The sequence below is a fragment of the Chinchilla lanigera genome, unplaced genomic scaffold (genome assembly GCF_000276665.1).
Source record: "Chinchilla lanigera isolate Chin_1 unplaced genomic scaffold, ChiLan1.0 scaffold00047, whole genome shotgun sequence".
NCBI classification, from domain to species: Eukaryota; Metazoa; Chordata; class Mammalia; order Rodentia; family Chinchillidae; genus Chinchilla; species Chinchilla lanigera.
In genome coordinates, this window is record NW_004955448.1 from 12,656,498 (window position 1) to 12,683,672 (window position 27,175).

Here is a 27,175-nt window from a genome sequence, read left to right on the forward strand (position 1 = left end):
CCAAATGGCACGGTAGAAGTGCCTGGGCAGAGGAAAAGCTGCTCTCCTAATGGTTCCAAGGAATCAGAACAAGAACAGAGGCACCACGCTGGGAGCTGCACCCTTTCACATCTTCCCCCTGGTACTGTGCGTCTTCAGAGCACCACCAGCACCTAACACCCCCCTCATGTGTTATCTCATCAGTGGATCAACCAACGGATGAGCACAGTGCCCCCATGATCCAATAACTTTACAGAAGCCCTTCTCAGAACAAAGATGCCCTGACAACATAAAAAGTAGATCAAGTTTAGTTGCCAAATGCACGGCACACAATGCTTACACTTCTGGTTCTAGAGGCATTAGCAAATGAATTATGTGTTACTGAACTTCTTGCAGAGCAAATGAGCAAAGCTGTCTGCATGTCTGGAATATTCTGTAAGCATAACTGCTTGAGAGTTAGAAGTCTTGTATGTGGTGGGGCATCTCCTTCACTCCTCTACACCGTCTCCTAAGAAGACCTTCAAACTCAGTGGTCTCCACAGAAGTGTTTTAACATCAGTGATAAGTTGAAGCTCACCGCTCTGTGGTGACAAACTGAAGGTGCCCTTCTCCTGACTCTTGTTGGCGGCATCTTTTTGAAACTGTCTCTGGCCCTTCCCTGCCTGAAACTGTTTCAGACGCTAGACGAGTGCCAGGAGCAGACTTTCGGATTCACTGCTCTAAGCCTTGGAAAAGCACAACGGCCTCGGGCTGCCATTGCAACTACATTATCTGAACTCGAGGTCACTAGGTTATTCACTGCTTTATCGCAGTTTGTTGTTATTTTTCAGGGTACACATCAGCTTGTCAAACCTTGTTTTCTTGATGCTGGCAATCACCGAGCTATGGCCAGAAGACAAATATGTACTGGATTCAATTTTTAACGGGAAAAACAGCCTTAATACATGAACTGTTTCTCACACATGAGATCTGGCCACGCCACATACCAATTGTTTCTGTTGGTACAGCCATTTTTTTGGTTTAGGCAAGTAGTTTCTGCTGTAACACAGTGCACAAAGGTTTCTGGCAGCCTTGCACTTGTTGTAAATTTATTGATATAGACTGGCATCAACTAAAAAGCTGGGCTCAGCCTTTGTGACCTTGGAACAAGCCTGAATTGCAAATACCCTTGGAACGTCAGGCTAGGATTTGGTCTGACGACCTGTTGACACTTCTCAGATGCAGAATGTCTGGCTTCTCTTTGCTGGGCCAAATAAAGGAGACCTGTCACTTGGTTTTTCAGGTGTTTGTCTCCAACTCTTCAATGTATTTGCTGAAATGATTATTCCGGTCACATTCACTGTTTCCTTGTTCAATAGTTCAGAGTCGAGGAATATTTCAAGTTAAAGAACATATCCAGACAGACTTTATAATAAATAGAGAAAGAGAGAGAGAGAGAGAGGGAGGGAGAGGTAATTATCAATTTCTAATTTAAAAAAAAATTTTGAGGGGCATGGAGGAGTTTTGAGGTTTGAATCCAAAATCTTATGCATGTTTTGCAAGAACTTTACACTAAGCTATATCCCAAGCTGGGTTTTTGGTTGTTTTTTTCTTTTTTTTTTTTTGCATTTTTTTTTAGACAGGGTCTTGCTAAATTGCCCAGACTGTTCTAAAATGATAATCTGTCTGCCTTAGCCTCTGCAGTAGTTAGGTTTAAAGTATGCTATAGCAAAACATCAGAGATTACTATTGTAGACTCTGAGTTGGGCTAAAAATAATAAATTGACAGAAACGTAGAAGTTTGAAAAATCAAATTGCTTGTTTTCAGGATGTCTATTTTTATTCTAGAGTTGTGCACCAGAAAGCCTACTGCAATTTAGATATATTATAACTGTTTTTGATCTACTTTGTTTGTCTAAAGAACAAAGACATTAGGAATATCATCAATAGCAATTTTCTCAATTCCTCTGTTATCTTAAAGCATAAAATACATTCTCATCCATCTAAGATGCTAGTCACCATGTCTGCGATGAAGGAGCCCCTTCTTGGGATTTAACCTGTACCAGGCAGTCCTTTGTTGTAATTCTCCTAAGTGTTTGAAAAAAAGTTTATTTAAATGCCAAAAGTTCCAACTGAAATAAAAGAAAAGAAAAATTAGAGCCAGACCTCTTACTGTCTGAATTAACAATGTATGAAACACTACAAAACCAGGTACACCCCATCTATTATTACTGATGGCTTTTCAACTGGGTGTGCATGTTGCAGTGTGTCTGAACATGTAATTTCACAAATCACTTGGTTGTGCATGCAGATGCTTGTGAATTTTGTTGTTTATAGCTCAAACTTTTTCATACTATTATCTTCTTCTGAAGCATTTTGGAAAAGTTATACTACATACTGTTTCAGTATTTGCCAGGAATCAGAAAACTGAATTCCTTTCTGCTCATGGTAGTAATAATTGTGTGACCTTGGAGATATCACCACATTTCTTTAGGCCAGTTAATTTTATTCATTGTGATTGTCATATTTCCTGTTCCAGATATTTTCTTTGCCACTCAAATTTAGAAAATTATATCATCATTCTTAGCAATTAAGTTAATACTGTTAAATGTGCTTGCCTTTTTATTACCTGGCTGAACAAGTGTAAGAGAGATTTCTTGACACACACCATAAACTTACCCGTTTGCCATATTCTCTCCCCTTTTAATTCAAATTTATTTCTAGTTTTATCGTGTCTACATTTGCATTTTGTGCAATGTCTGTACTCCATTCTGTTTCACTATTACAAATTCAGTGTATACACCATTCTGAATCAAGAACTTGTTTCATTTAAGCTACAATACTCTTATCAAGAGCTAGCCTTTCTAACATATGTGAAATTAAGCAGTCATTTATTTAGCCCCTAACGCTCAAGGGTTCTGCTTCACTCATTGGTCTTAGGACCTCCCAGTCACATGCACTGCAATACTCCAAGACCCGAGGCTCGATGACAGCTTCTCCTTCCTCTCACCTGCAGTTCCAAGGCTATCCGAACCCTGCTGAGGTATGAGAGCATCGGGGAGTCCTTGTCGCCATGGACACCCAGCCAGGCTTCTAGGGAGTAGGTGTGCAGATAGACAGTGACTTCTGCAGAATGGAGAGTGACATTATTGCTCTGTGGAGGACTGGTGCATCTCATAGCTGTTTGTAGAGATCTGAGGCCACTCTAAGCCTTTACAAAAGGTTACAGAATCCAGAGTGATTATTCTCCCTCTCAAACCTCAGGACAGTTAGTACAGATATATGATGCTCTCCTAAGGCCTCTAAGAGGGTATCCCTCAAGAAAAGAAGTAAGCAATGCTTGCTCACCCTGCTTTACCTAAGGTATAAGGCCCTCTGTTACTGTGATTCTCTCTTCTCTGCCTCGCTCACTTTTTCAGCATAGCCCGTGTCCATGTAATTACCCTCGGGTCCCATGTTTGCATATAACCTTAGCGTGTGTTTTGCTTTTAGAAAAATATATGACTCACATGAATCCCTATATTTCACATCTTAATTCTACTTTAATATCTTCTAGCTCATCTTTCTGCTTGTCTTCTGCTTTATTATTTTCCCTTGAAATCATTTTGTCCTTCTTCTCTTTAGGTGCTGTGCATTGCCCCCAAGAGTTGAGCTACACATCTGCACCCTGCCCTTCAGTTTTTATTTTTGTGATCCTTTTTTATTGGAAGTTATTAGTTTGTTACAATTTTGTGGGGTTTTATGGCAAAATGTTAGTGGCAATTGTATTTTACTTTATGAAAAAATGTCAGTTGAATAAGTTTACTGAAGTTCTGCTATTTTTTATTGTATTATTTTAAAACCAGCCATCCCAGGGTGCTTTTCATGTCTACAAATTAAACAGTTGGGTTTTCTGGCATGGCTATTCCCAAAAGACCTTGGGGTGGGGCCACATGAGCTTCCTGTGGTGTTCAGCTCAGAAGTTTTCTCTTTGTGGTTAAAGAACATTGTTTTCTTTGGTAAAAATTGCTGGCTTGTGACATTTTGTAGCTTTTCCTCCCTTGTGTTTCTGAAACCAGATCTGGGAGGTCATTTGCCAAAAGCCATGGTAGCTTAGCTACACTTTCCAGTGTCCAACAAGAGATGCAGCTTTTGTGCAGCAGGGAACACTGCTGATCTGTCACGAGGGTATTTATGCAGACAACTGGTTTTAAAGGTCCCTCGGTGTCAGGTTACTTGTCATAGATTTTGCTTATTCTTTCTTTCATGGATGATTTCTGCCAGTTTGTCACTGCTTTTGTCAGTCCTTATATGTATTTTCTTTTTTCTATTTTTCTTTTTGAGACAGGGTAAGCTGTTCAAATTGGAGTTTTTGTGTACAAGGAATAATGCAAAATTGTGCCTTCATTGCTTTTAGAATCTCCGTGGCTCTGTTAGTATACCTCTTTTTATTATTAATTATGTTAGTGTTTTTCCCCTGATGTACCTGTTAACCTACTAGTGTGTGTGTGTGTGTGTGTGTGTGTGTGTGTGTGTGTGTACTAGACTAGGACATCAGAGGCTCAAATATATATCTTATTGAAATGATCAAGCAACTGCTTTACCAAGTGGCAGTAGATATTACTGATAGATGGGATAACGTGTTTTGCTAACAGGGACAATATACTTTTATTTACCTCTGTGCAGATTCAGTGTTTCAATTAAATAGTATGTGAGATCATTTAACATATTGTTGGTTGTGAATTGCCTTCAGATGCTATCTATCCCTTGCATCAGAATCACTGAGAGACGTAGTAACAAGCCCTAAGTTAGGTGTATACGTACCTGTAGTTCAGCTACTCAGGAGGCTGAAGTTGGAGGACTGTTATAGCCCAGGAATTAGAGGCTAGTTTGGACAGCATGGCCAGTTCTTGTCTTAATTAAAAAAACAAAACCAACCAAACAAAAACACCTGGTCTGAGCTTCTTGCTCCTTATATAAACAAATGTCAACACCAATATAAACTGGGTATGGGAATCATCAGACATAAACTTTAAAGCAGCTTTAACCATGTTCTTTGAGGTAATGTAAAAACTATTGAAGTGATGGAAAGACACATTTCAGAAAAGAAACAGAAACTGTAAAACAGAACTAAATGGAAGTTTTATAACTGGAGAATGCTGCATCTGAAGTAAAAATTTATAGTGAATGTGCTCAGTAGCAGAGGGCTAAGTGCACTTCATATGTCAGTAGAAAAATCCCAAACTACAGAAAATGAGAAGAAAAGATAAGCATTAATCTCATCTTAGATACCCAGATATGCAATGGGTCATCACTGGAGTTTAATGGGAAGAGAGAGATTAGTGCAGGAAAAGAGCTTAGAAGACTAACATTTTGCCATAAAACCCCACAAAACTGAACAATAAAGATGACTGAGGCCTGGGTATATCGCTCAGAGCCACAGTGCCTTCCCTGCAAGGGTGTGTCGACTTCTGGCACCAAAAAAAAAAAAAAAAAAAGAGCAGAACTGAATAATAAGTAAGATAATCTCAAAGAAAATTACTCCTGGACATAGTACATACCAGCTAGAAATCAAAGGCAAAAATATAAAATTTTGCAAATGGGAAAAATATATTTATTGAAATTATAGTTTAAGTGACAAGTTTTATCAACAAAAATAGAATAACTTTAATGACATTACATTTTTAATGTGCTGAAGGAAAGATTATATCAAAACAAAAGGTTCTATATATATCAAAAAGCTCGTAGATAAATGTCAAGATAAAGATATCATAGATAAATGAAAAATAAAAACATTTAATGGAAATAGTTTATCAGAAAGGTTAAAAAATTTCTTCTTCATGCTTAGAAATGTGAAATTTTGCAAAAGAAATAATGAGAAAAATTCAAGTTAGAAATATGTTCAATACCTATTACCTCTTAAGTTTTAAAAAGATGCGTGACTCTTGAAATAAAAGTTATAATATTATTCTGTGAGATGGTAATACGTGTAGATGCAGAAATGTGACTGCTATGTCATAAAGTAGAGGGGTAATAGAACCTGTATACTTATAAAACATTAACACTTCACCAAAAATAGTAAAATTCTAACGTGTGGACAGTAGGCTTAGGAAAGGATCTTTCAGTCTAAGTAGTCACCAAAATATGAACAATACAATAGCATAAAGACAAACATAAATGGAATGCTAAAAGTATTCAAATGATTAAAAGAAGAGAAAAAGAAAAAAGAACAAAATTTAGGGAGGACAAATAGAAAAAATGATAAAATGATCAAAATAAACCAATCTTAGATAAAACTTTAATGTGAATGTTCCAGAAGTAAAAAAGGAAAAGAATAATTAATTGAATCAAATGTAAAACTAAATCATACAGTACCTATAAGAAATGTGTTTAAAATGTAAGTTGCCAATTGGGGCTTGGAAAGACATATACCAGAAAAGCATGAATTAAAATATAGGTTATATATACATAGAGATATATAAACAAATAAATAAGCAAAGGCAAATTAATGTCAGGCAAAGTAAGCTTTAGATCTAATAAAATTATCATGATAAAGAAAGGCATTAACTTGGTATAAGAAAATCAACCCCTTTTTTGAGAGTGAAGCAAGCTGAAAAGTGAGGTGGAGATCCCAGGACATGCCGGAAACACAGATTATCTGTTCAGGAAAATGTTTGGTGATGAGTAGAGCCAGCCCAGGAGAGAGCCCATGTGGGCCACAACCGTTAAGGCCATAGAGGCAGGGCTGCCCAAGCCCGGTGCAGTGCACATCTGGCCACGTCCTGTTCTGGGTGCGGGACACAGAGCCTTGGGATTTATTGTTTGCTCTGATGGGCTATATTCTTGCATTGGTCTGTTTTCTTTCAATCCTCTATTCTTCCTTTTGGAAATGGGAGTGCTTACCCCAGGTATACTGTACTAGGGACAAGTAAGTGATGAACACAAGAAATAGTTCCCAAAGCACAAATAACAAAAGCAAAAATTAATATAAAGGAATTTGTGAAACTGAAATTCTTCTGCACAACAAAGGAAACAATCAACAGATTGAAACTTTAACCCACGGAATGCGAGTAAACATGTATGAACCATAAATATCATTAGAAATTTATACCAAAGATATAACAAAAACTCAGCAGAATAGCAAGAAAATGAAGTCTTCTAAAAAAGTAGTGGAAAGTTGGGTTGATATTTCTCACACAAATATATATTAATACGTACTGGATTAAAACCTCTATGCAATAGCCCCTCACATATGTTCAAACTGCTATTGTAAAAAGGATGAGAAATAAGTGTTGATAAATATGTGGAAGTTAGTAAAGAGAATTTGCATACACTGTTTAGAATAATGCAAAATAGTGGAGCCATTAGAGTGCAAAATATGGAGGTTCTTCCAAAACCTAAAAGTAAAATTATGATGTTAGCTAACAATTTCACTATTCAGTATAGCTTCTTTAGAAAAGAAATCTGTGTGTCACAAGACATTTGCACATCCTTGATTATTGCAGCTTATCCATGACAGCTAGGATAGAAAATCAAAATAGTTATCCACTGATGAATGAGATGAAAAATGAAATATAGTATATATCCACAGTGAAATACTATTTAGCCTTTAAAAGAAGGAAATAAATGAACAGAAAGGAAGAATAAGGTGACAAAATGCTTTCCAAAGTTCTCGGCTCCCACAAAGCTGATCCATACATGATGAAGAACAGCAAAAGCCGAACAGTAACATTTCTTGAAAAGATAATGGAAGCAGTTAGAAAATAGATCAAAGAGGTACTCCACGCAATGACAGAAAATATAGCTAAATAAGTAATGTAAGTAATAAGCAAAAGGACTCAGGAGCTTACAAAAGGCACTAATAAAAAGATAAATGAGCTAAACACAATGATACAAAACATCAACAGCTTAGCTAAGAGTTAGAGTCCCTGGAAAGGTTTTGACCAGAAATTAAAGACATTAAAAATTGTTTTGAAAGTATGAGCATAAGTTACCAATATAAGGATGGAATTTCTGATGTAGAAGACAGTACTACCTTCAAAGTCCCCTTAAATATAACAAAAGAACATGAAATGAACCCAGAGCTGATAGATAATGCAATAAAATATCAGAAGATATGATGAATAATATAGAACTGTTCACAGAAATAATAGCAGAAAATTTCCCAAATATAGAAAAACAACTAAACATTAGGATGAGTGGGGCATATACAACTGCAAGTAGCCACTAACAAAAGAAAACTTCTTTGTGTCTCATAATATTCAAAGGACAAAAAAATCTGTCTCACACACACAAAATATTACAGATTGTTATAAAAAAACACAATGAATTATATAATAGGTAAAGTAACTGGAATTATTGCAAACTTCTCACAACAAAGCTTAAATTCAGGAGGGCTCAGAGTAAAATCTTTCAGGTCCTAAAAGATATTGACTTCCAACCCCAACATTAGTGTGCTGCAAACTTTCCTTCAAAATTGATGGAAAAATAAGATATTTTATTCAAAGGAGAACTTTAAGAAACCAACATCACCATCAAACCAGCATTGCAAAAATTCTCAAGGATATCTTAGAAAGAGAAAATGAACTCAACATGTCAATAACTCAGAAAAAATGAATATACCTGGCAGGATGAGCAACTAAACAACAGGATAAAAATAAGCAAATAAGAAAGAGGAAAATAATGCAATGATAGGAACAATTCCATATCATTCAGTAATAACTCTCTATGAATGGTCTCACCTTGACAGTGGAAAGATATAGATTGGAAGAATGGGTCAAGAAATAAGGTTGAAAGATATACAGTGTTGAAGAAACACATTTAATTAAAAAAGAAATGCATGGAATAAAAATTGAAGGATTAAAAATAATATTTTCATGCAGCAAGAACAAGGCAAAAAAGAGAAGTTATCTTAATTTCAGACAATGTGGATTTCAAGCCCAGACTAATGTAAATAGACAAAGAAGGTCATGACATTTCAGTTCAGTGAAAAATTCACCTGGAAGAAATAGCATCTATAAACATGTATGCACCAAATTCCAGAGCACGCAACGTGATAAAATAAATACTATTAGATATAAAATTACAGTAATTATCAATACAACACTAAAGGGTGACCTCAATATCCCAACGTCACAAATAAATGGGTCAACCAGAAAAAAATCAACAAAAACTATCAGACTTGAACCAAACCTTCAAACGAATGGACTTAATAGATATCTAAGTATCTGAGTATTCTGCCTTAGAACAACAGCATATATATTCTTCTTAGAAGCGTATTAAACTGTCTACAAAATAGACCACATAATTGCCAAAAATAGTTTAAGTGAAAGAAAAAGAATCAAAATTATTTCATGCATATTATTAGATCATAGTGCAATGAAACTAGAAAGCAATGGCAAAAGAAAACACAGACATACTGAAAAAACAAGGAAGTTAAACAATATCCACTTCAATAATCAATGGGTCTGAGAAAAAATCAAAGAAGATATGCGACAGCTTAAAGAATCAAATGATGACGCCAAAACAACATAGTGAAACCTACAGAACACAATGAAAATAGTCCTAAAATTTATAGCTGTAAATACCCCTCAAGGTTTTAGAAACATAAGAGCAATCCAAACCCAAAGTTAGCACAAGGAAGAAAATTAAAGATTAGAGCACAAGTCAATGAAATTATAACTAAAAAATAAAAAATACAAAAAATCTATCTATCAAAGAGCTGGTTCTTTGAAAGATTAAACAACATAGAAAAAACTTAACAAATCTTTAAAATAAAAAAGAAACTTAACAAATCTTACTAAACAAAGAATGAAAAAACATACCCATCCAGTTAGAAATGAAAGCAGCAAAATCACAACAGATTCAGCTGAAATCCAGAAGATCATAGGTAGCTACTTTGAGAACTTGTGTGTACACTAAAGAGAAAATTCAGAATAAATGGATAGATCCATGGTTACATATGAACTACCAAAGCAGAACCATGAAGATATATAAATCCTGAATAATCCAATATCAAACAGTGAAATTGAAGATGTAATTAAAAACTACCACAAAGAAAACCAGGTCCTGATATATTCATCTACAATTTCTATGACAACATTAGAGAAGATCTAATGACAATGACAATGCTGTTTATATTCCTTAATGAAATTAATATGGGAAAAGCATTCCCAAAGTCATTCCTGGAGCCAACCATTACCCGGAATCCAAAACCAGAAAAGGATCCAACCAATAAAAACAATGGCAGGCCAATCTCTTTAATAAACACAGATGCAAAAATCATCAGCATGATACTGGCACACAGAGTGCAGCAAATCACCAAAAAATCATACACGGTGAAGCTGAGTTCATCTCATGGAAGCAGGGATGGTTCAATGGAAACAAATCAATTAATGTATGCTTTAGTTACTTTTTCACTGCTGAGACACAATACCTGACACCCCAATTTAAAGGGGCTGGCTTATTTAGCTCACAGTTCATAGAGGTTTCAGTTCATAATTGGCTGACTCCAAGGCAGGGTGACTTCACAGACAAGCATTTCAGAGAACAGTCCATGGCACCCATAAGGTAACAAAAGCAACAAGGGGAGACCACAGTTCTTTTTGTCCCTTGTGTCTTATCCAAGATTCTTATGGCAGGTATTGCTCACACCCTGCATCTTGGTGCCCTTGAGCCTAACTTTGCACCATGAATCAATCCCAGCATCACATATCCTAGCTGTGGTCACCTCTGAAAAAGCCCCACTTATGATAGCATGAGGCACTGGGAGGACATCTGAACATAAGCCATAACATTCCACTCCTGGTATTCCATACACTCACGCACATCCCTTTATGCAAAAGCATTTAGTCCATCTTCAACAGTTGCCAAAATCTTAACAGTTTCAGCATTGCTGAAAAGTCCAAGTCCAAACCCCTGAGATCTAAAGCACACTCTTAACTTTAAGTCCCTGTACAAAGGAAAAGAAAGTTAAACATTTTCACCACTCAATGACACAAGAAAGACCTTTCCATTCCAAAAGTTACAAACAGGAGAAGAGCAAGGAATGGGAGGAAAACAAGACCAAAACCCCTCAGGGCAAAACTTAAATCCCACAGTTTCACTTCTGGCATCCCCAGCAATCTGGGGTGAGCTGTGAACTCCAAGGTGTTTGGGCGGTTCCACTTCTCTCACGCTGCATGGCTTCTCTTTTAGACCAGCTCTGCTTCCTCCTCACAGTTTCTCTCAGGTGGTCCACATTCTTGGCTTTTCCAAACTTCTGAGGTTCCACTGTAACTTCAGCTTCACACTCACAGCTTTACATACTTCCCTCTCAGGCACACATGTGTTGGCCTTCCAGGCCTTCTTCAGAAATCTGGGTGGAAAATTTCCTGACCTCACAACTCTCCCATTCTGCATGCACCTAGAACCAGCTCCATGTGGATAATGCCAGAGTCTCCCACTAGCTGGATCAGTAGCCAGACTTTCTTCTCTCTTGACTGTGGAGGTCACGAGCCTAAGAACCAGAGCTCAAGGAACAAATTCCCTGGGCTGCCACTATTCTGGAACGTGATTGTCTTGGGCTCTCTTCTCAAAGCAAAATCTTTCACATTTGTACTTTTGAGGCTGCAAACGTTAGAGTCTGGCTGGTTCTTGTGATATCCTCAGGCCATCTTTTGTATTCTTCTGTTCCTTCTCAGTAAGCAAGATCTCTGTTCTATCTTTGCAGTACACAACTTTGCTGGAGTTTCTTTTCAGACAAACTCTCAGCTTTTATAAATCATGCTGGGCTCTTTGCTCTTGATTTTCAACATAAATTTGGCTAAATATCACCAGCAGTAGCTCTGCCACTGTCTAAGTATTGGACTGCCTTAAAATTTTTTCTGCAAGATTAATTAGTCTGCTGCCCTTAATCTTAGTCTAAGTCAAAGTCTCTTGACACAAGAGAACTGCAGACCAACTTTCTGCCAAGGCATAATATACGTCATCTGAGTCCGATGGCCAACACAGTCCTTCCCAGCAGCAACCTCCTGAGCCTGGTCTTTACACAGGGAGAATTTCTATCACCATGCTCGTCTACTGAGCTCTGACCAGAATATCCATCAAATACAGCCTAAGGCATTCTAGCTGTACTTTTTCAGCCAGCATCTCTGAACATTTCCGAACTCTTCCAACAGCTATGCCAAAAGGCTTCAGAACCACATGGTCATGTACACTCACAACAACCACCCCCACTTCTCTGGTACCAAATTCTTAGTTACTTTTCTCATTGGTGAGACAAAAGTATATGGATGTCATGCGAAGACTAAGAAGGATATTACGGTAATTTCAGCTATGATATTGAAGGATGTTATTCTAAGATGTTGGGCTCCTCTTGTCCAACTCTGGGGGCAATTAATGCAGATGTCAGTTCCACATAAACCTTTTAAGTGCTTAACTCTGTTTAGTACCTGCTTTCTTTGGTGTAGAGATTAAAGTAAGTAACATCTACTAGATGCAAATGATTTTATTCCATTTGGTTTTGTGAATTGGAGTTTCCACTTGAGTTGCATCTTTGAATAAAAATGGACTTCAATGGTCTGTCAGTGACACCATACTAATGTGATGTGTGAAAGCACTGAAGTCTGAAAGTAGGTGTTAAAAATGTTATTTGAGAAAAGGTACAATTTCTAATAATGTCTTGTTTTTACATTTTCCTTATTATGCATATAAAATACTACTTACGGTAACTTATAAAGTACTCCATTATCCAAGAAAAAATTTACTAAAATATAATTCTCTCTTAGGTAGAATCAGAAAATTAGTAACTGAAAATTACCTTATTACAATCTAATAATTTTCTTAGCAGTCAAGAAACAAATAGAAACAATTTCTGGTGGATTTTATTTTCAAATTAAATAAGAAAATATGTATCAGGCTGGAAACTGTTTAAATCACAAATGTCACTTACTAAAATCAAAGCTAAATCTGAAAATATTATGTAGAAAATTAATAACCAGCTACAGAACAATCTTTTTTAGTCATTAAAAATATAAATTAATGAAAAATGATCATGTAAATTTTGTAAACTAATTTACAAATATTTTATAGTTTATACTTTCTCCATACTGTATGGCAGAATTTTTAGATTGGTTTAATAACACGAACAAGTAGTAATTTAGCAAATACAATCTTGTTGACTAAGCTTCATTTACACATATATATTTCGTAGAACCTAGTAGGTAAATGACAAAACATTTACTTATTAAATGTATTAATTAAATAATGAGTAATTACACTAATATTTGACTTTTCCAGAATGTATTTACTTTCACTGTATTGAAATGTAAATATTTGATCATTGAAGCTGCTGGTATTCATATATTCATAATAATTTGAAGAGTGATCAGAAAGATAAAAAGCCAGAGTGCAGAATATGTCATCCTAAAATATGTCACTCTGATCAATTGACCATTTTGAGATAAAAGCACCTAAAACAGCTAGCAGGATTTCATTCAAACTTTCAATTTCTTAAAATTAAGAAATGGAATTCTTGTGTGTAAAATGCTATCCTTATTCAGGGAAAAATGTTACTCTTATCGTTAGTGACAGGAATTTGAGGCCAAGACCAGTCTATGCAAGTAAGCCTCATTGGATTCACCTTGCTCTTAGTGGCCACTTCTTTACTTAATTCATTGCCTCAAGTTTCTGCACCTTGTCATATTTTCATAATTTGCTGCCTGTTGCCCAATTCGTATATAAGTTCAATTCTAATTTTGTCTTTGAGTTATCATTTGCTTATGAATGGTCCTAGGCCACATAAATTACACTAAATAGATTTTTGTGCTTTTCATCTGATAATTTGTTTATTGCCACTTTAATTCTCAGGCCCAGCTAAAAGTTCCAAGCAAGTGTTGGTAAAGTTTTCCCCTTCTATGCAATCACAGGGTAACTTTACAATACAGTAAGTCCCCAACTTAAAGACATTTGAGTTACAGACTCTCACAAGTACACTGTATAATACTCATTTTGTCAGATTATGGATGAATCTGACCTACAAACCTTCTACCAGAGTGTAACTCATTCATAAATCAGGAGCTTAATATGTAGAGATTTTTGTCTATCTTACCACTATAGTGTTACATAATATTTTCAAAAGCAGTTGATCTATATACATTTTTCTTTTTATTATATCAGTGTAGAAATGATGAATTTTGAAGATGAGCTTTGATACCCAATGGGATGTTTATTTTTCAACAATGCAACATTTTTATATCATGGAAAACATTTAATCATTTTGACACAGAAAAGTTTTCTAAAAAGAACATTTTATGATTGTGTTAAATTTACTGCAATAATTACAGAATGTCTGAAACACTTTTTCTTTATTTTAACATCATATGTATTCTTACACTGCATTTCAGTATATTGTATTACATTTGGTTAAATTTCCATTACCTCAATTGTTATGGCTTTTATCTAGATGTCCACATAAGCCTCATAGGTGGGACTTATAGGGGGGCACTCATAGGTGGGGCTTTTGGGTGGTGGCTGTATCCTGGGTGTGAGATCACTAGCATAATCCACTGATTGCCTTAGCATAATAAAGTGTGTGGCTGAATGGATGCACTGGAAACAGAACACCCACCTTGGGTGTGGGCGGCAAACAACTAACAGGTTTGTAGCCTGAGTGGAATAAAAAGGGAAAGGCTCTCTGCTGGCTGCTCCTACCTGCCATACCATGAACTGTGTCTCTGCAATGTTCTTCTGCCATGCTGTGTGGCCTTGCGGGCAGCAAGCTATGGAGTGAAACCTCTACAAACTGTGAGCTAAAATAAAACTTTCCTCCTTTAACTTGTAGGTGTCCCAGCCATGAGAAAGTAACTGGGACATCAAGGAAATATCTTAATTTCTTCCTATTCTCATATATTCTAACATGTTGAACTTAGCAGGCATAATAGAAATTTGTGTAATTATAAATTTAAGATTATTTTGGCTTTTGCTGATGGAAACTAACGTCTCCATTGAACTTGTTCTCTTCTTTGAGTTCATGAGACAATCATGAGTCCATTTCTTTCTAAGAGAATGTAAAAAAAAAAAATAGATAAAATTTTCATTGCTCTGTGATAGGAAGTTAGCTGAGTAAACCAGTTAGTGAGTACACATGAAATATTTGTTGCATCATTTACTCCTTAAAAATTATTATAGTGATATAAATGCTTGTGTATACAATTATATATAATCAGATACACATTATAGCCATCATTTTGTATACTCATGCCTGTACTTATATGTAGATATACAAATGTAAAAGATATGTGTATGCACAGTGATATAATTATCAAACATAGCTAAAATGAACATTGTTAAAGACTAAATTTACATATGGTTTCATTTAGCCTTTGAATGGTGATATAAAAACAAAATGCTTTTGTACAAATACTAAAGTGGAGTTCAATTTTCAGCTTGGTTCCACTGTCACACGTATTTCATGGTCAAAAGATGTGAATGACACTAATCGAAGACAGTCCAAATAGAAAGTGAGACCATGAGATCTTTTCAAATGCAAATGGAGAAAAAATTTACCAGAGAAGAATATGCTCCAGAATGGATAGTGCTAACAAAACTTACTTTGTGTTGTAGGTTTTCTGTCTTCTGAACATATAAGACAGCCACATTTTATAAATTTTTCCTACTCTTAATAATTCTGTGTATGAAAAGATCAGAAAAATTTCGCATTTGTTAGGTGATCAAAATTTCAGATTATAAGAGCTTTAAGATCACATAAAACAATGGTAATAAACTAATTCTACTGACACATACCATAAACTTTAGAATATGAAGACAATGAGAAAGAATTGGAGAAAACAGAAATTACTTCTAATATCTTCTGTTCCACTAAAGTCACCCAAAAGTAAAGGTCTGTTTAGTATTACAGGAATAATTTCACAACTGAGAGTGCTGGGAAATACGTTTTCAGGAATATCATGTCAAAAACATAGTTAGCCATAAATTTTAAATAATAAAATGACAATGTTTTCATTTTTCATATGATTTCAGGTTTGTTCAGGGCTTGGTGAATATTCTTTCTACAATAGTAAGTACAACTTCCACCTTTATTTCACCCTTATTTTGATTTTATAATGTGGCCTACCACCAAAATTAAAAAGTAAGCACTATATGTTATTTTTGTAGCCATTTAATATGTATAAATACATCTTTAAAAGGCCAAAGAGGTCATTTCCTTTGTAAACCACACCGAGGCTGTCCTGAATCACCAGAGTGAATGTTCCTTCAACCCCCGTTGTTGTAGATATGGGGGCAAATGATTCCAAGTTCTTGCAAAGAATTGGACAGGACAACAGATGAATTTGAAAGTTTAACACTTATTTAAAGGTAAAAAGAAAGGTTAAAAAAAGAAAAGGAAGAAAAAAGGTACCCAATAAGAAGAAATTCTCTGAGGAAAAATAAAGATACATCCTCTAACAATAAAGTACAGGCCACTGCAAGAAGAAGAGGGCATTTCTCCCAAAGTCAGTGGCGATTGTCTTTACATCTTTTCCTGATGTAATTCAGGCCCAGGCCATGAATTGACAGCCCTCTGTAACTGGAAGGTCACACCCTATTGTCCAGCCTCCTTGTTATGCCCTAGTCTCCCACCTAAACCCCCCAGCCAAAATCTGAAAAACATTTATCCAGTTTTTACAGTGATACAGTCTTGTATAAAATTGTTTTTCATTTCAAACCTAGTAATAGTCTATTTTTATAAAGTGAAATAATCCATTAAAATGTTATATTAATTTCTAAACTACCATAACAAGAGAAATTAAAGCTATAGATATCTGGGGTACTGTAGGGAATGGTGACTCTTAGCGTACCATTTTGAGATAAAATAATTCTAGTCTTAGTGCAAGCCTCAAAATGAGAAACATTCCAGAGGGGTTATAAAAAAGTTAACTTTGCAGTCCTGCGTTAGCCCTGGAACGCCTCTCCAAAGACAAAGAACACCCAAGCCCAGATAACCACCTATGACCCTGCCTGGGTTGTTCATCCCTTCCCTGGCCCTAGATAAACGTTGTAATCATAAAGGAAATGTACGGTTATCTAAAGGGGGACATATAGAAAAGAGTAAAGAAAGTATAAATTATTGTGGTTGGGCTCATGACCAGAACCTGACCTGGTTTCATGGCACAAGGAAAACAACGTGTGGCCAGGGCTACAACATTCCAATCTGTTACCATGGAAACCAAAAATGTATATAAGGTGGGAACAAATGCAGGCCCACGCCCACGTTCTTGACCTGCAAGTTGGGGATGAGAGGTGACCGGTCTAAATTAAAATTAATAAACTGTTCTGAATAGAGTCTGTCTCTTGTGGAATACAGCCCAATTTCTGCCAGTACAATACCACAATAATGGGAGCTAGAATTAAGATAATGACTAGGCCATACTCCTTCCAAAACTTCTAGTGGAGAATTTTTTCTGGTCTGTTTTAGTTTCAGGTGCATTCCTGTTTTATCATAGAACATCTGTAATCTCTGCTTCTGTCTTCACCTGGCCATCTTCTCTTTGTGTGTCACTATCACAATGGGCCCATACTAGGGACCACAACTCAACTTGATTACACATGCAAAGACACTTTGGTAAAAAAGGCCACATGCTCAACAACCAGAGTGAGGTCAATGTTAGGACTTCTACAGTCCTTTTGTTAAGCATAATTCAATTTCTAACACTACTGAAATGCAGCTCTCAGTGAATTTTAAAAACACAGCTTTCTGATGTACTTCCAAGTAAGTGTTCTTAAACTTTGAAAGAAAATAGCACCAGATTTTCCACACACTTGATTCAATATTTCTAAAGATATATTAATGATTTTAAAATCAGGAAGATCATAAAAATTATCTACTCACCTCCTCTGCACATCTTGCTATCTTAAACACACACACGCACACACAAACAAACATACACCCACACACAAAGAACTGTACATTGCTGAAGCCACTAGAAGCTTACTGAGTCAGAATTTCAAAAGTCTTATCTTTTTAAAATATTTTTCAAATGGTTCCATTTGTCAAAAGAGGGTTTGTAACCATTGCCTTAAATGACTTCTTTTTAGCTGATGGAGGACATGGGTATGGTAGCTTTAACAAGGTGTCTTCTTCCCTGATGTGTCCTTTAAACAGCTCTGCTGAGCTGACTGGTGAGCACAACAGGACAGAAACACTGGGCCTCTGATTTCAGGCACAGCTGAGAGAGGAAGAAATACTCAAATGCAAACATCTGCCTCTTTTGATTTCCTAGCACCAGCTTTTGCAAATTCCCCTGACTAGAAATCATATATTATCCTACAAAATTATAACAACATTCAAAGGAATAGAAAAATACATGTACCTATATTTCCTTTCTTAAAACAATTCAAAATGGATGATTGTGATGTGCTTTGTATATATCCAACACCCTCTACTCTGTAGAAAAAAATCATTTCTTTAATAAACTTAGCAAGAATTATCCTTTTTATCTTTTCATGTTGGTAATTTAAAAGTACCATATAATAAATACAAAATTTCTTTTTTGCTAACTAGAATGAGAAGTAAAAATTCATTTTAGGTATCCACTAAAACATGGTATGTAACAGATTCCAAAGCAGTTGTGCTTGTGTGTGTATATGTGTGTATGTGTGTGTCTATATAATATGGATTGTTTCATATTTTGCATGTAGTTCTGATTTTAACTTTGAAATCATGGTTTTGAGATGATTCCATTCCATTTTATGTACTTAGAATGATTTCATTCAAGGAGACTACTTCCTAGTATTTGTTTAGCCATACATGTTGATGTTTGAACATTTATTCATAAAATTATGTAAGTAATTACCTTGTACATCTTTCTTTGTGTAGAAATAAAATATTTCCTGATGTCATATAAACTAGGAAAATTGCTCTCCACACTCATCATCATTTTCCCTTTCTAGTTTCATTGGATATTACACTAATGATTTTTCAAAATACGCCAATACTACTTGCTATCAATATTTTTGTCTTAACAATATGTAGATTTTAAATAATATTCTCCATCACTCATTCATGCTAGATATTATAAATCTCCTTAATTATGAAACTGTATGTTAAGATGAATAAGTATATAAAAAGCTCTGTCTTTTCAAAATTTACTTTAAAATTGCATTTCTAAATTTAATATGATAGAGGATCTTTTAAAATACTTATTCATTATTAATGCTCCCTCCATTGTGAATCATTTCATAACACTTGCCCATATTTTTGAGATCTTTATTTTTCTATATTATTTTCTGGATATTTTTATATAAACTAGAGTTTGAATCATTCTCAATAAATTTGGAAAATATGCCAGGTGTGGTGGCACATGCCTGGAATCCCAGCACTGGAGAAGCTGAGGAAGGAAGAGTCCGGGAAAGTCCAAGGTTATCCTGGGGAACATGATGAGTTTGAGGGCACCTGAACTTCATACTGAGATCCTGACCCCAAAGAAAACAAACAAACAAACATAAAAACAAAACAAGAAAATACTTTCAGACTTTCACGTCAAATTTAGTTCAGAGAATTAATAATATAAATAGTTAAATTTTACATAATAATGTTTTCAGCAATTTTCATTAATTTTATATGAACTATAATAATTACATAACTAAGCCTCAGTCAAAATTAACCTCATTATTTTTATTAAAAATAAAAAAAAACTATTTTAGAAGTAAAGCAAATAGAGTGATTATCCTGGAGAAAGGAGAACAATAACTAGTTGTTGGTCTCAATTGCATGCATTCCTTGAGGAGAAGTTTTAGACAAAATGAAATCAAGACTGAAATGAGTCAAAAAAGCGCTGTAATAAAGGCTAGGTATGTGTGTATTTGTCCTCATCTGTGATGGTCAAGAGACAAGACCTCTGGTGCTAACGTTGTCTTATAGTTCATGCTTATTTGTCTTAGAAATGTAAATATAGTATACGCACTCAAGATTATGAGGTGTACCTCTAAAGGCAATTAAGCTTGTATTTTTAAAAATAGTGCTTACAATCAGGAAATCTTAGCGATGTTTAAGTGATTCCTTTATGATTTTAAATATTGCATGCTGGTTTTAAATAACTGGTTGCACCCTTACAATATACTTTTATTTTGTAACTTTTGCAATCATGTGCATCAGTAATTGGACTTATATTGATGCAATACATTGAAAACCAAAATATTTGCTGAGAGAACTGAATTCAGATTTTAAGTTTACTAGTACTTTTTTGGGGAAATTGAAGCACTATGAATGTTTTTTTGAAAATTTCCTCATAATTACCAAATAGGATATTAAAAGCATATTTGGGAGGTAAGGAACACTTTCTTTATGAATATCAGATGTCTTAATGAATGTCATATGAACACATTATCTAACCCTTTAACTTGTATCCTTCCATGAATGGAGCAGAGATAATAATGACTTATATCCTGGAGAAATTCAGTGTGGAGAATTTGAACAATGCATCATATTTAATGATAAATGACACCTATCTTATGTTTACTTATTAATGCATTTTAAAATTGGTTCTCTTATTCTTCATCTACAATATTTAAAAGATAATAAGTGTAAAAGCTATTTCTATTCATTGTAAAATACCATTTGCCGGCTGACACCCTTATTCATGTCTTCTGATGAACCTAAGAGATGAATTAAGAAATGAAAATTATCCTTATTACACTAAACTGACCTGATTCTATGAGAAAGTGTAAAACTTGATAGGAAACAAATATGCATTAGTTCACTGAGTTTTCATTCATTTTCACCAACTCTGGCAGAATTAGGCCACAGTTTGGTATGAATAACTAATTGTAGTAAACAAACTAATGATAGCACTATATTAATTAAAAAAATTCAACATGAAAGAAGCTTTATTTTGAAGATTTCAACTTTAAAGTGGTTAAATATCCATCTCAGAGGGATAGATTCTCTTAGAACATTTCTGAATTAATTGTACCCTAATATTGTGAAAAATAAAGAAATTCTAATATTTAACTGGGTTATAGCATATACAAGCTTGCATGTAACTGAGGATATTTCAAATTTGATTCTATCAAAATTGATTAGAGTCTATTTCTCTTTTAAGCTAATTCTTGATATATTTTTAATTATGTTCTTGATATAATTTTGAATCTAAATTACACTCTTTATGAGATATAAATTATAAATATTTGTGAAGGAGCTATTACTATGGTAGTCAAATAGTAAAAATGGCTAAAAATAATGGATACTTCTGATTTTCTTATGAACAGTAACTTCATTTTTGAGATCACCACTATCCAAGACAAAAATAACTTGTCTGTCATTTAATCCATTGCTACATTCAGTCTCTTTGGAAAGCTGGAGTAGATAACATTGTTGGGAATATAATCCAGTACATCACACTTCCAACTATCCCATTCTTTCCAGTGGCTTTAAAGACCGCGCATTAACATAACATTAGGAACATAGCAGAGGTCTGTGGTGAGTCTCAGGAAGTCTTATTAGTAAAAAGAGCTGTCTTAGTTAAATTCCTTTTTTCTGGGACAAAATACCTGACTCCCACAAGTTAAAGTAGAAGAAGTTTATTTGGGCTCAGGGTTTTTTGAGGTGTTGGTTCATAGCTGCCTTTTTCCAAGGCAGAAACAGTGCAGTTTCTGCTAAAGGACTGCTACAGAGAAAAGCTACTCATGCCGTGGCAGCCAGGAAGTAGAGAAGGAAGCACAGAGCCCAGAAGGGAGATCGACCTTTCCACGTCATGGCAACCAGTGATTGACATGTTTCTGACCAGGCCCAAAAAGTCTGCTGTAGTGCTCCAGTGAGCCAAGCACCTTCAGGAAGCCAACCTCTGACCACATGAACCCTTTGGGGGACTGTGAGGTCTAAAGCGCAACACTCTGCCTTTGGCACCCAATAGACTCATGCCTATCTCTTTATAAAAATGAATTCAGTCCATTTTTAAGAGTAGTCTGCCAGGTCTTTAAAAGAGTGGTGGCGAAACTGTGGCACATGTGCTGCAGCAGGTTGTTATTGAAAGCTCTAAAAGGTTCATCTCTGCTTTCAAAGCCGAGTGGAACTCTTTCTGAACCCACAGCCTTTGCATTGTGCACCCGCGCTACATGGAAGGTGCCATGTCCTGCCATCGGCTCAAGTAGCTGAGCGTCCTTACTAATGGCTGCAGAGTCCTTCAACATCTTTAATTGCTGACCATTGCAAACCAAATCCCTGGAATAAATACCATTGCCAGCTTTTCTTAAGCACAGTGCCCTAGGGCTTCCTTTGCCATGCAGTCTTCCACCTGTACAGCCTCGAGCTTGCAAGGCACGGGGGTTTCCATTATTTGTGACATGGCTTCAAGGCATCTTTCTATTTCTTAGTGCAAACTATTGTCTCCTTTTTAATGTTAATCTTTTGTTTTTACAACCAAGATCTCTTCTGCTCCAATTTTGCAGGAATTTATTTCTATTATTGCCAAACTCAAGCTTTTCAAAGGTTTATTTTTTTGTTTTGTTTTGTTTGGGTTTTTTTTTCTTCTCTTTCCTCAGTATCAACCTGGATAAAGGAAAACACATTACCCATGCTACAGCCTGTTGGGTTATTTGACATTTTCTCTCCCCAGATTTACTTTGATATACTTAATCTCAGTGTGGACATGAACAAAATTTAGATAGATTTTCTGCCAGAATTTAATGCAAGTTGTTTTGAACCTGATTACCAATGGAATCTTTGTTCCCAACAGAAAGCTCTCGAACCTGGCCTTTACTGTCTGCACTTCTATCAATATTTTTATTTTCTGAGCTGTGATTAGAATATCCCAGCAAGCTCTGCATAGAGTATTCCACAGCTTCTCTAGAAAACATCTTCAAATCTTTCTAAACTCTTCCCACAAACCAGTTCTAAAGGCTTTTAAAGCACATGATCAGGCAATCACAGCAACAACCCCACTCTCTACCAAAATCTGCCTTAGACAGTGTCCTTGTTTCTGGAACAAAATACCCTACTTCCACAATTTAAAGAGGAGAGTTTTATTTGGGCTTATGGTTTCTAGAGGTTTCAGTACATAGTATGGTGCGCTAAAAGTAGATAAAACCCGATGGGAGGGCCTTTGGTGAAGGAGAGCTGTCACATCTGAGAGTAAGGTTGCAGAGAATAGAGGGAAGAGCAATAAAAAGAGACATACCCTTCCAGGTTGTGACTCAGTAACTGTCTCTATCAATTCCCACCTCCTACCAGCAAGTCAACTATAGCAATTATCAGGTTGGTGCACAAAAGTAAGTGTTGAGAGGGATGGTGATCTTTTAAAAATCCAGTGGGAAATTCTTTGTCATGAAAAGAAGTCTATACTGATCCAGAAAGAAAAGCTTCAAAATGAGATTCATTGTTTCTTTTTTCTGATTTATACCTGCTGCTAGTGGACAAAGCAATTGATAAGGCACAGTGCAGATTATTGGGAAGTGAAAGGATATGTACACATTTGCACAGGTCCAGCACAGTTGTTTCACTACTGTTTGATACTTATGGCTTATTTATATCCATTCTGCAAATAGTACGATTTATCCTTGGAAAAGTATGTTTATCTCATGCCTTGCAATATCTTTTGCCTTGTTTTCCTATACTCTTTGACTTTCCCCTTCATCTCATATGAACTTTGCTTTTAATAATGGAAATATCAGTTGCTCCAGGGGAAGGGAAAGATGCCGACAACTGGAGAATACCAGAACAACCTCTTGTTTTTGGAAAGTCCAGTGATAGAAATATATTATTAACAATTATGAAGCTGAAGAATAATAAAAGACTTAGGCTTTATTTTTACAGCTCTGATGAGGGATAGATTCAATAATAAAATATAAAAACTAAGTAAAGTTTATTAAATTATTTCAGGAGATATGGAGAGCAGTAACAGGAACTGTGAAGGACTGAAATAAGTTGCCTGTGGTTCTAATTACCTTTGTCCTAAGAATCAATAATAAAGAGCAATCACTGGATTCCAGAGAAAAGAGTGGTTGCTGTAAGAGTTGCATTGCTTCCTCTGATAGAAACTGGCTTTTGTAGAAAGCCATTCTTGATTCTGATGGGGCTGCAGGGGAGAAGGCTACAGGAATAATTTTTTCTATTATTCTATCTCTTGTCAGTGCTTCCCTTTGGTTGAACCAACCAACCACCTGGAAGTCAGAGAATCCCTTGATATATTCCACAGAGGTCCATCTATGTGGCACGTGGAATCATGGTAAAGTAATCATGTGGTTCTTGAAAGAAAAAAAAAAAACATATTCAGGACATAGAAACAATATATCTAGGATATTTACTCAAGAAATGCCACTATTTAATTTCTTTTATTTTGAAGAGAATAATAAAAAAGAACAATAGAAAAATACCAGCAACATAAACAAAACAAAACAAAGCAAAAATAATAAAAATAATGCAGTGTTTTAGAACAAAATGATAGGAATTAACAGTGGTTGTTATATTACATATTGTTATCTTGAACAAAGTTGCTCAGATTACCAGATGTAAGAATGCAGGACTGATGAAGCCATTAAAATGAATTTTAAAAAAAAAAAACTATTAGAAATGACATAGAGCTTCACTAGACAAGATGATTGGAATTCACCAATGGCTGTTTTATTGCATATTGTTGATAGATGTTTTCATAGTTCTTGAGAATATAAATGTGAAAACCTAATACACAGCCTCTGCTTCTTTCAAGCTCATACTATAGTGAATATATTTATTGTAATTTGTATCTATACATATGTCTATATTTACTTGTATAATATACAAGCATGGAGCTGTAATGGTTGATACATTGTGTCAACTTAAGAAGTTTAGAAGTTTAACTAAGCAACTCAGCAGGGATCCAGGGTTCTTACTTTGTAAACATCTTTATCCTGTGCAAGGTGAGAGTATAGAGATTATGTGAGTGCTACACCTGCCTTGGGAGGGATAGTCTGCTAACAATATAAAGGAGGAAAAGAAACTTGTTCCCCATTTTGGCTCTTGTTGCTTTTGCTGTCTTCTGCCACTTTGAACTGTTGGCCCAGTGTCATGCCACCCTGCCTTGGAGCCATCTGATTATGGACTGAAACTTCCACAAACTTTGAGCAAAATAAACCTTTTCTTCCTTCATCTGGGCTTCAGGTATTATGTCTCAGCAACAAGAGGAAAGTAACTAAGACAGAATTTGATACCGGAGAAATGGGGTCATTGCTCTTACTATACCTGACCATATGGTTCAAGAGCCCTTGGGAATGGTTTGTGGGAAAAGTTTGGAAAGGTTCAGAGCTGTCACTTGAAAGAGTAGAGCTAGGACACTTTAGGCCTTCTGTATGGGAGATTCTCTTCAGAGCTCAGGAGACCAGAAAGTCAGTAAAGATCAGGCTTAGGATTTTTCTGATGGGAAAGACTGCATTGGCTGCATTTGAACTCCGATGATGTGTGTTATGGGTTGGCAAAAAGTTCGTCTGCATTTTTCTCATGCCTAGAGACTTTTCCTGAAACTGAAATTAAGAGTCGCAGACTGATTAATCTGGCAGAAGCAATTTCAAGGCAGTCAAATGTTGAGATGGTGGCATGGATGTTGTTGGGGGCTTTTAGCCAGATCCAGGTTGAGAATCAAGAGCAAAGAGCCCAGCAGGATGATTTAAAATGCTATGAATTTGGCCAGAAAGGAAGCTCCAATAAAGCCGTGGACCACAAAGATAGAACTGAAGAGATCTTGATTGCTGAAAAGGAACAGGAGAATAGAAAACATGGCTTGAAGAAACACAAGAAACAGCAAGACTCCACCATTTGTAACCTCACAACTGCAAAGGTGAAAGATTTTGCTTTGAGGAGAAAGCCACAGAGCACCATGTTCTAGCATGGTGGCAGCCTAGAGAAATTGTTTTTCAGAGTTGGATTCAGAGTGCCCAGCAATCCAGGCACTCCACCCTGATAGTCAAGAGAGAGGAAAAACCTAGCTACTACTGCAGGGTGGAGCAGACCTCGACATCATCCCTGTGGTGCTGACTTTAGGTGCATGGAGAATGCCAAAATTATGGAGTGAAAAGGCTGTCACTGTGATTTCTGAATGCCTGGTAGGCCTTCAGTGTTCCCCTGAGAGGACAGTGTGTGAAGCTGTGAGTGAGAAACTAAAGGTGCAGTGGAGAACCCAGAAAGTTGGAAAAGTCAGGAACATGGATCATCAAAGGAAACCTGCAAGGAGGGAGCAGAGTGGGCCTAAAAGAGAAGCTGTGGGAACTGTAGCCACCAGAAATGCCAAGGGGTAGAGTCATTCAAGCCCTTGGGAGCTCACAACTTGTCACAGATTGCTTCAGATGCTGGGTGTGGAACTACAGGACTTAATGTTTGCCCGGATGGACTTTGGACTTGCTTTGGTCCCAATCCTTTGTGTTCCTGTTTGTAACTTTTGGAATGAAAGTGTTTATCTTGTGCTACTAAACGCTGGAAGTGGTCCACTTTGTTTTCATTTGTACATGGGCTTGCAGCTAAGAGTTTGCCTTAACACTCAGAGGAGACTTGAGATTTGGACTTTTTGACAAAGTTGAAGCTGTTAGAACTTTGGCATCTCTTGCAGATGGACTAAATGCCTTTTGCATAAAGGAATGTTCATGAATCTTTGGGGTGCCAGGGGCAAAATGTTATGGTTCTAAGGTAATATGATGCTGGTACACTTAATATTCATTCTTAAAGTTTATTAAATCTGTATTATAATGTTCAAGTTGTAAAATGATAAGAATAAGTTGTGAAATAGATGATAGGAATAAATTGTCAAATGATAGGAACTTTTATCTGGAAACTGATTTAAAGAAATTTGTTTGGTTGCCAGGTTGACAAGGGGTGGACTGTAATGGTTGATGCATTGTGTCAACTTGAGAAGTTTAGAAGATTAACTAAGTGTGTCCTTACTTTGTAAACATCCTCATACTTTGCAGGAGGAGGGCATGGAGATTGTGTGAGGGCTATGCCTGCCCTGGGGTAGCTTGCTTACAGTATAAGGATGGAAAAGAAATTTGCTTTCCCCCTTTTTGCAATTGTTGCTTTTGCTGTCTTCTGCCAATTTGAACTGTTGGCCCAGTGCCAAGCCACCCTGCCTTGGAGCCAGCTGATTATGGACTGAAACCTCCATAAACTGTGAACAAATAATCCTTTTCTTCCTTAATTTTGAGTGATGGGTATTTTGTCTCCACAATGACAGAAAAGTAATCCAGACAGCCGCTATATGAGATCTTGAAATATTTACTATGGTATGTACATTCCTTTATC